At 50.4% G+C, this 8,491-nt stretch overlaps 1 protein-coding gene across 2 annotated transcripts in view; it reads left to right on the plus strand.

Annotated features, from left to right (window-relative positions):
• The window catches only part of Cabin1 (calcineurin binding protein 1), a 170,508-nt gene that overhangs the window by 128,107 nt on the left and 33,910 nt on the right, over positions 1–8,491 (plus strand). The window lies entirely within an intron of this gene.

Here is an 8,491-nt window from a genome sequence, read left to right on the forward strand (position 1 = left end):
TTTCCCAGTGCTAGGCTTTCAGTGCCCTTCCAACCTACCTGTTCCATGTAGGGTGGAGACCCACTTCACTGCCCAGACCTGTCTGCCTCCCATCCCAGAAAGCCTACATCTCCCTTTCTTGACGCTATGCCAGTCCCAGCCCACACTTGTTCTGCCCATCATAGAACAATCCTCATTCATGTCACCTGAAATTCCTTACCCATCTTCCACCAGCTCCTCGCACCATGCTGGGTAGCTTTGGCAAGTTACACATAGCACCTCTCATCTTTGGTTTCTTCTGTATTTTCCCTGATTTCTTGATATGTACCAGAGAAGCAGAAGGGTGGAGTCAGCCCAAACGGGAGCCCTCCTTTGAGGGCCCATCTCAGACTGAAGGAGTGTCACAGACACTGGTTCTCAAGGTGCGTGGCGGGCAGGTCTCCAGCAAGAGCCAGCCACGTGGGAGTGTCTGAGTCCTTAACTCTTCCCTTCTCCCAGGCTGTGACCTTCTGGAGCCAGTAAGGTCCAGGCCCTGGGAACCCTGCATCTATCTACCTTCGGTTGGTATTTCATAGAGTTGTAGTCGTTTCATTGGTAATCAGTCTGTGTGGTACCAGGAATTGGCATGAAAGAGAAACATTCTCTCACCACATGCCCAGACCCTAACCCCTTTTCCATAGTAGCCACTGTTCTTTGTCCCATGTGTCATAGAGGATGCCTGCCATAAAAGCCAGTTCATATAGGTATACACAAGAGAAAGAGTGTATGTTTTTGCCTTTTTTGGAACTTATTTTAAAACTTGTTCATTTTAACAATTGATTATGACGCTAGGGGTGAAACTTGCTGGGCCCCAGCCTGCTGATTCTTTTTAATAGCTGTCCAATACTCCAAACATGTGCGTGCCCCAGAATTTCTATCTGCCCATCTCCTGTTGATGGACAGTTAGATATGTCAGTCTTGGGTTACTACAGACAAAGCTTCGTGTGTATGTCATTGTACATCTGTAGGAGTCTATTTATAGGATAAAATCTAGAAATAGAACTGCTGGGTCAAAGGGTTTGATATCTTTGAAATACTAGTAAGTAACTACCCTCCAAAGACCTGACCCACTTTCCTACCTTTAGCCTTTTTTCCCCCCAGATTTCATCAACACAGTATTACTGATTTTTTTTTTTTTCTTTTCTCAGTACTGAGGACTGAACTCATTGCCTTTGTGCATGCTAGGCAAGCACTGTACTGCTGAAAGACATCTCCAGCCCTTTCTGTTTTCTTATTTTCTTCTTGAGACATGGTCTTACTAAGTTGTCCAGGCTGGCCTGGAACTTGACATCCTCCTGACTAAGCCTTCTAAGTAGCTGGATTAATAGTGTGTGCCTCCAAGCCTAGCTCATGTTTGCTTTCTTTTTTATTTTTTTTTAAATTTTTTTAATTGTTTTATTTATTTGAGAGAGAGAGAGAGAGGGAGGGAGAGAGAGAGAGAGAGTGTGGCCAGCTCAGCCCACCAGGGGGCGGGGCTGGCTGGCATGTGGTGCTGGGGGATTGAACCGCGGTCCTTGTGCTTTGCTAAGCTTGTTCTAAGTAGGTGCTTTAGACCACTGAGCCATCTCTCCAGCCCCCCCATGTTTGCTCTCTAGTAAATGAAAATCTAGAGTGTGTGTTATCTTCATTATGTGTTGAGATTGTCCATGGTACCACGTTAGTAGTTTTAACTTCTGTGCAATTTTGATCTGACTCATGTTCATTTTCCATAGAATTCTTGGTTTGTTTCTTAATCATTTATAAGATTCTCTGTGTATTAAAGAAATGTGATCTTTTGCAAATCTGTATTTCTGCAGCTGATAGGTAAGAGTTAGAACCAAGCAAGCTGCTTAATGTCTCTGAATTGGGGTACTCACCTGGTACAGTGGATTTCCAAAACAAAAGGGCGGGGTGGTTCCTGACTTGAAGAGTAACTGTAGGAACCAAATTAGATAATGGAAGACGAGCAAGTGGGTTTCCATTACACTACTTGAAGAGTACCATGGGAATCAAATTAGATGATAGAGTAGTGTCTCCCATCCCAGTTTCTGGCACATAATAGGTTCCCAAGAAAATGGTTTTCTCCCTCCCATCTTCCCTTGTTGTTGATACTTTACCCTTAAAAATAGTACAGTGACACTGGAAGAGAAGACAGAGCCACCATGTCTGCCTTGTGAGAGAAGCACTCAGCCTGTCTAATGAGGAAGTTAAGAAGCCAACGCTTCAGGTGTCCACTCCCAAGGAACACATCTGAACTGGGACCAGAGGCTCTAGGCCCCTTGTCCACTGGGCTCTCTCCTTGTAGCTCCTCCTATGATTTCTGAGATGAGTCCTATGGAGAAGCAATCCGAGGTTGTGTGTGTGGGAGGGAAGGCTCAGAGGGCCCACGTGGGTCGGGCACATGAGCAGCGCCTCCCTTACGGCCAGAAGCTGCTGGGGAAGCTTGGACTGGTGTTCTGAGTGTTTTGCCTCTTTGTGGTCAGCAAATGTTCCTCCAGTAGGTTACTACTTTTGCCACCCTGGGGCTCTCTTCTAGCCTCCTCTGCCTTCTTAGGTTCTTTGGCTTCCTTGAGCCATGCTTGACACAAAGTACTGGCAGACCACGAGAGCTCTCCACACAGAAGTCTGCCGAGTGCTTTACCGAATGTGTGGAATCAACTGTTTACTAACATATTGATGGAGGAACACTTAAGACAGCCCCTGACTGGCTGCTGGGATAAGGCCATGACTGACAGAAGTGATTGTATGTTAGGGTCAGCAGACTGTGCCTTGAGGTCTACTGCCTTGTCCAGGAAAGCAAAATAAGGGGTTGGGGGCTGGCAATCTCAGGTCTGGCCCAGCCTGGTCCAGAGGAAGTGGTCACTGAGTATGAATGGAGGATTGACTCTATTCCTCTCTTTTTCCCAAATAGATGACTTCCATTCTTCTAGTCCAGTCAGTGGTGGGTATTATGGAGGACAGGGAATTCCCTGGCCTTTGCTCCAGGACACAGGAGGCTTTCCTATCTTTACATCTTTATACAGGGTTTCTGTTCACTGAAGTATATGGGAGTATCCATGTACTCCCCATGGGAGGGGCAGGAAGCCAGCCTCCAACTGCCATGGTATATAGGGTGCTTCTCTCCTAGGAAAGGCACAGACTAGGATTAAAGGCACTCTTGGGAGGGAAGCTTTGCAGGCTGGGCCTTTGTGGGGTGTGTAAAGGACCAGCAGCAAAGGTGGGTGAGTGGTGAGGGACACAGATAAATGGGACCTTTGGTTCCAGTGTTCACAGGCCTGCCCCACAGCTAATTGGTCCTCCATAGCACCTGCTAAACATGGTGTGTGTGAAGCCAAGTGATGTGGTTGGACACATGGGTAAGTGAGGGAGAAATACATGTGGTATAAATCTAGACCCACTGTTGCACACATTGACTGAATTAGTGTCCACAGATAATGAAAAGTCCCCAGCCTTTTCCTGCCACCCCACCTATGCTGTGGAAGATCCCTACCCACCAGGCAACAGCAGATCCTGAGCTGAGGCATGTACTGGGGGTGGGGGACACCCCAGTTGAAGGCCCCCATGACGCCAGCCCTCTTAGCCAAAACAGCCAAGGCTGTTAGACATGTTGGTTGTGTTAGGTCCGAACCCACACAATCAACCAGGCCAGGCATTCTGACACGAGTAGAAGATTTATTGGGGGCATCAAGCAGGCTGGCTGTCTAGTGGACCAAAATAGCAACAAATAAAGGGGAGGGGGTGCAGGAGACTATAGGATCTTGTAGGGAGGTTGATCATGGCTGGAAGAGATGAGGGAGAGCTGATGTTGGCAGGGCTACCTGTTCTGTGGGGGACCTTTAATGTTAACAAAGGAGAGCTTTGTGGTTGCTTGCCCAGGTCAAGGTCAGGTGGACCTGTGCTGTGGTTTGGGGTATGGCTCTGCATGGGGCCAAGAGGGAGAGAGTGTGTGGGCAGGGTGCCTGGGAAACTGAATCCTGACCTGTCAGGTTGGAGCCACAACTGGAACCACTACTCATCCTTTTGCCGTGTTGGATAGGCACTGTCAGAAAGCATGTGGCTATGGGACAGCGGTGGCTTCTGAGGCCAGTGATGCAAAAAAGGTAGCCCAGGGAAGACACATAGGTCCTCAGGGGCAGACTCTGAGGTTTGGCTAGGCCTGCAGATGCAGACAGCCACCTTCCTGACCCAGTGCTGCACTGGAGGAGGCTGCAGAGGGAAGAGCCTAGGGGCTGCCCTTGCCTGGAGAGGAGGGTTCAAGACGGCACGTGCAGGTTGGATGGCAAGTACTGCTAGATTGCTGTCTATACCATGGACACTGTGGGCTTATTTCTGGGTGCCCAAAAGCTTCTGGGGTTTCCTGTGCAGATGTATTTACCTCTGTGCATGGAGGCAGGAAGCCCTAAGTGCTCCACAGCCTGGCTACTTTGGCCAGGGCAAACTTTTCTCCTTGCCTTGTATTTGATTCAGAAACGTTCCCATAGTAACTGAGCCAGGGATGGCTGTTTCCTTTCCCCAAAATGTTTGCTTATTTTAGCAGGCAGGGTTTTTTCCTGCATCAACCCAGTTTCCAGCTTCTGTGGAAGAAGCAAAGAGCTGCAGGCCAGGCTAGCACTGCCTCCTATTTCTGAGGCTGAGCAAGGTGGGAACAGTCATGGCTTTAGCCAGAGAGCAGAGAGGAAATCAGTGCTGCTGTGGCTGTCCTGAGTGTGCTGCCTCCCTGCAGCCATTTTGGCTCAACGTGGGGCCTGCCTGCTGCTTTAGTCAGCAGCCCTGGGTCCCAGGACCAACCAGAAGAGCATAGACTTTGGACATGGAAGGCTTGGCTCCCGGTGAATCCACCCTTTCAGTGGCCTCACACAAGGCATTAGCCACTCCTGGGCAAGGAAGATAGGTGGGATGGTGTTATCCACAGGTGGATTCTGTCTATCCTAACTCTGGGTCACTTAGACCAATGGGAGGCACAGTCATCATGAGCCTTCTTTGTTTCTTTACAGTATTCGTGTTCTGTGCTGTCTGTAACCTGTAGCCTGAGCACTCACCAAGGGCCTTGATGTGGTCCAAATTGGGCCACAGGGAAAGAGAAAAGGTCTTTAAAGCCCGCAGCTCTCCACTCTTCTGAGCAGGTGTCAGTCATACCCATTCTACTCTCAGCCCCCACTATTTGGTGCTGGGACCTCAGGAAAGCCCCTTTTTCTCTCCTAGATGCCAGGTGCAGAAGCCAACCCTCCAGCCAGGCCTTAGCCAGTGCCCTTATCCCTCAGAAAGAGCGAGTGGTCCATGGGAGGCTGGGTGGGGGGGCAGGTGGGACATGTCCCCTGGAACCAGTCAGACCTGGTCAGCCGAAGGTAAGGATTTCATCTGAAATAACATTATATTGCCTTCCCAATACTTCCTCTTGCTTTGCCCAGCAGATGGGACCTGAATCCCTCTTGCACTTGAGAATTCTCTGGAATAAATAACTAGGGAGCAGCAGTCCCAGAACAGGGGAAACAGGTATATCCTGGCTCACGTGCCCAGGAATCCAGCCATGGCAGGTCCCAGGGTCTCTGCCTCCTTTTGCACATTCAGCCCAGCATTTCCTCCCTCATAAGGCCAGGCCAGACTTACTCCTCTCTTTCTCCATCCCTCTGGCTCTCAAGAGCTATCATGTCTAGGAGCCTGTGGACAGCACCTGCCTCCAGAGACCACCCCGAAGTTCAGACCTTGGTGTGAATAGACATCAGTAAGGATGGGGAACAACCCAGGGAAGAGATACTATTTTCTACCCAATTTCTGATACCCTATACTCTACCTAAGTCCAGCTTCCCAGGCAGGGGAAAGCAAGCCCAAGGGGGCGGGGAAGGGATAGCGCCTTGCCACCTACCCTTTCTGCTCATGGGCAGGCAATAGCGTGATAGGAAGAGCGACATCACTTTATCCCCACCTGAGACCAGCTGTGACTAGTTCTCCTTATACCTCTGCTTGGCTCAATACCCATACATACTTACCAGAGCATGTTAACATGTTACATATGCTGTATGTCAGATCCTGGGCCGGCCACATTGTCAACAAGGGCTCAGATCCGCAGCCCAACCTACAAGGTTGGATTATTGGTTCCTGTTTCCCAGAGGTGCTAAAAGGTAAAGTGACCCAGCTAGTCCATACTGGAGGCGGGGTGTGAACCCCGCTGTGTCTAGAGCTGAAGCCCGTGCCTGGAGACCAGCAGCCTCACCCAGGGGAGGAAGGAGGGAAGCCCAGGGGTCTGCTAGTGCCTTTTCTATGTCTGGCCCAGACTCCCCAGGCACAAATGCTATCTACTGGCTGGATGGGGAGGATACTGTAGCAATGGACAGGAAGACACAGGCATAAGCCCTGCCCTAGGAGGTGAAGCTGGACTGCAGGCTGATGGAGGGTCCTTTAGATAGGTGTGATATCAAATAGAGCTGCCCTTGGGGCCAGGACTACACTGTTGGCTAGTTTGGTCACAGGTCTGTTTGGGTATGGCCCCAAGGGGCTGGCCAGCTACACTTACTACATCTGTGTGACAGCCCCCTCACTAAGACCCACGTAGGCACAGGGACTCTTGGGCCCCAGAGCAACAACAGTGGAGGCTGCCACCTTGCTGCAGCATGGCACATCTGTGCCTGGCCCAGCCTGGCCTTGCGGTGGGCCCAGCAGGGAGGGCTGCCCAAGGTAGCTATTGCAGGACCAGCCTCATTGAGAGCTTTATTTGGGGTGCTTTTAGTCTCCCATAGCATATCTGTGTGGCTTAGATATTATAGAGAAATAATTTTCAACAGACTCTACAAGCTGTGAAAACTAAAAGCCCTGGGCCAGGAGATCGCTCAGTGATATAAACGCCTACCTGGCAAGCACAAGGTCCTGAGTTCAATCCCCAGTACCCCCTACCCCCTCCAAAAGAAAACTAAAAGTCCCCTGTGTGTTCTTTGACCTCTCTCCTGGCCTCTTCCCTTGGAAAGCAGCTCAGGATCCTGTTTTTAGGGCCACTCCTCAGCTGACCTAGCTGCTTTGGGTGCTTCAAAATGGTGTTGCTGAGTTTCTTCTGCAGCAGTTGGTGCCAGAGGTCATGCATGTCACAGTGGCTGAGGACCCCACAGAGAGCTAGTGCTTTTGTTCCCCTTTGAATAAGGTACAGAAGCCAGGAAAATGACCCAAGATCCCACGGCTAGCAGGTGGTCATGCTGGGATTCCAGGTCTGTCTGACTCCAAGGCCTACATCATTAGCTACTAAGTCCCCAGATTTTGCAGGTGACATCCTAGCCCTCTTTTTCTGTTCATAGTGTCTGCTGTGGACACATGTTGGGGAGAGATAGCAAGAATTATAAATTGTGTTCTGGTCCCACTTTGTCTTTCTTCCTTCAGGGGGTGACACTCTTACCTCTTCTTTGCTTTGACTAGGGGCTGAGTGGGCTGCCTTGGCCCCAGTGTGTACAAGCCATGAATAAGTCCCTTCTGCACATCAGCTTCCCTCTGTTAGCACCTTGCCTGGCATTTGTTGCCTGTCCTACCTCCCTCAGGCTCTATCAAACCTGCTGGTGGAGGCATTTCTGTGGTAGAGCTTCGTCTCAGTCTGTTGGCTCAATGTCACTACATCCTGGCCTTCCTAAATTCACTGCCAGCCTTTCTCAGGGCCAGCCACCTCTGGCAAATGTCAGGCTCTGCATGAGCTTCCCACAGTCATTCAGCACCTGCTTTTTTGAGCCCCCAGGCTGTGCTCAGCCCCCAGCCCTTCTGGAGCTCAGATGATGTTGCCTGAAGGTGAGAAGACAGCACAAGAGAGTAATGGTGGGGAATGAATGTAACTGTGAGAGATAGAGCAGAGCTGGTCTTCTGGGCAACGGTGTGAGACTCAAATGGTGTGTTCCAGGGAGAGCGCTGCATAACTGGTAACTGGCCGGATGCTACCGGGCCCTGCTCTCCTGGTCTAGGTGCAGACACTTCCTTACAGTGACAAACAGCTGGAGTGTGGACGTCTTCCAGATGTCATACCAACTGTCATGAATGGACTGGAGAACCAGGCGGGGCCCATGCACAGAGCTCTGCCAGTCTACTGCTCCTCTAGGGCTTCACTCCCAACAACTCATGGGACAGATGAGGAAGCAGAGGTTGGTGTTGAGCTGATCTTCTGAACCAAGGAGCACCAGAGATGGTGGCCAGTTGACAGCTCCAAAGATAAGACTTTGTAGGGCCAGGGAGATGGCTCAGTGGAATAAGCACTTCCCTGGCAAGTGCAAGAGCCTGAGTTCAATCCCTGGTTCTGCAAAAAAAAAAAAAAAGATTTTGGCACTTTTGGGCTAATGGAGTCAAGGGCTTGGGGGGAAAGATGGGGAATACAGGAGGGCTGGGACTTAGACTTGAGGAGCCCAGTATGCATGCATGCATGTGCCTGTCCTCTAGTGAACAGTGCACTGGGACACCACTGAGTGGTAAGCAGCATCTCCAGTGGGGATGTTACACAAGGCTGTGTTGGGAGGATACTCCTTATTGTCTTGCT

The sequence above is a fragment of the Octodon degus genome, unplaced genomic scaffold (assembly GCF_000260255.1).
Source record: "Octodon degus isolate 3935 unplaced genomic scaffold, OctDeg1.0 scaffold00079, whole genome shotgun sequence".
Lineage (NCBI taxonomy): Eukaryota > Metazoa > Chordata > Mammalia > Rodentia > Octodontidae > Octodon > Octodon degus.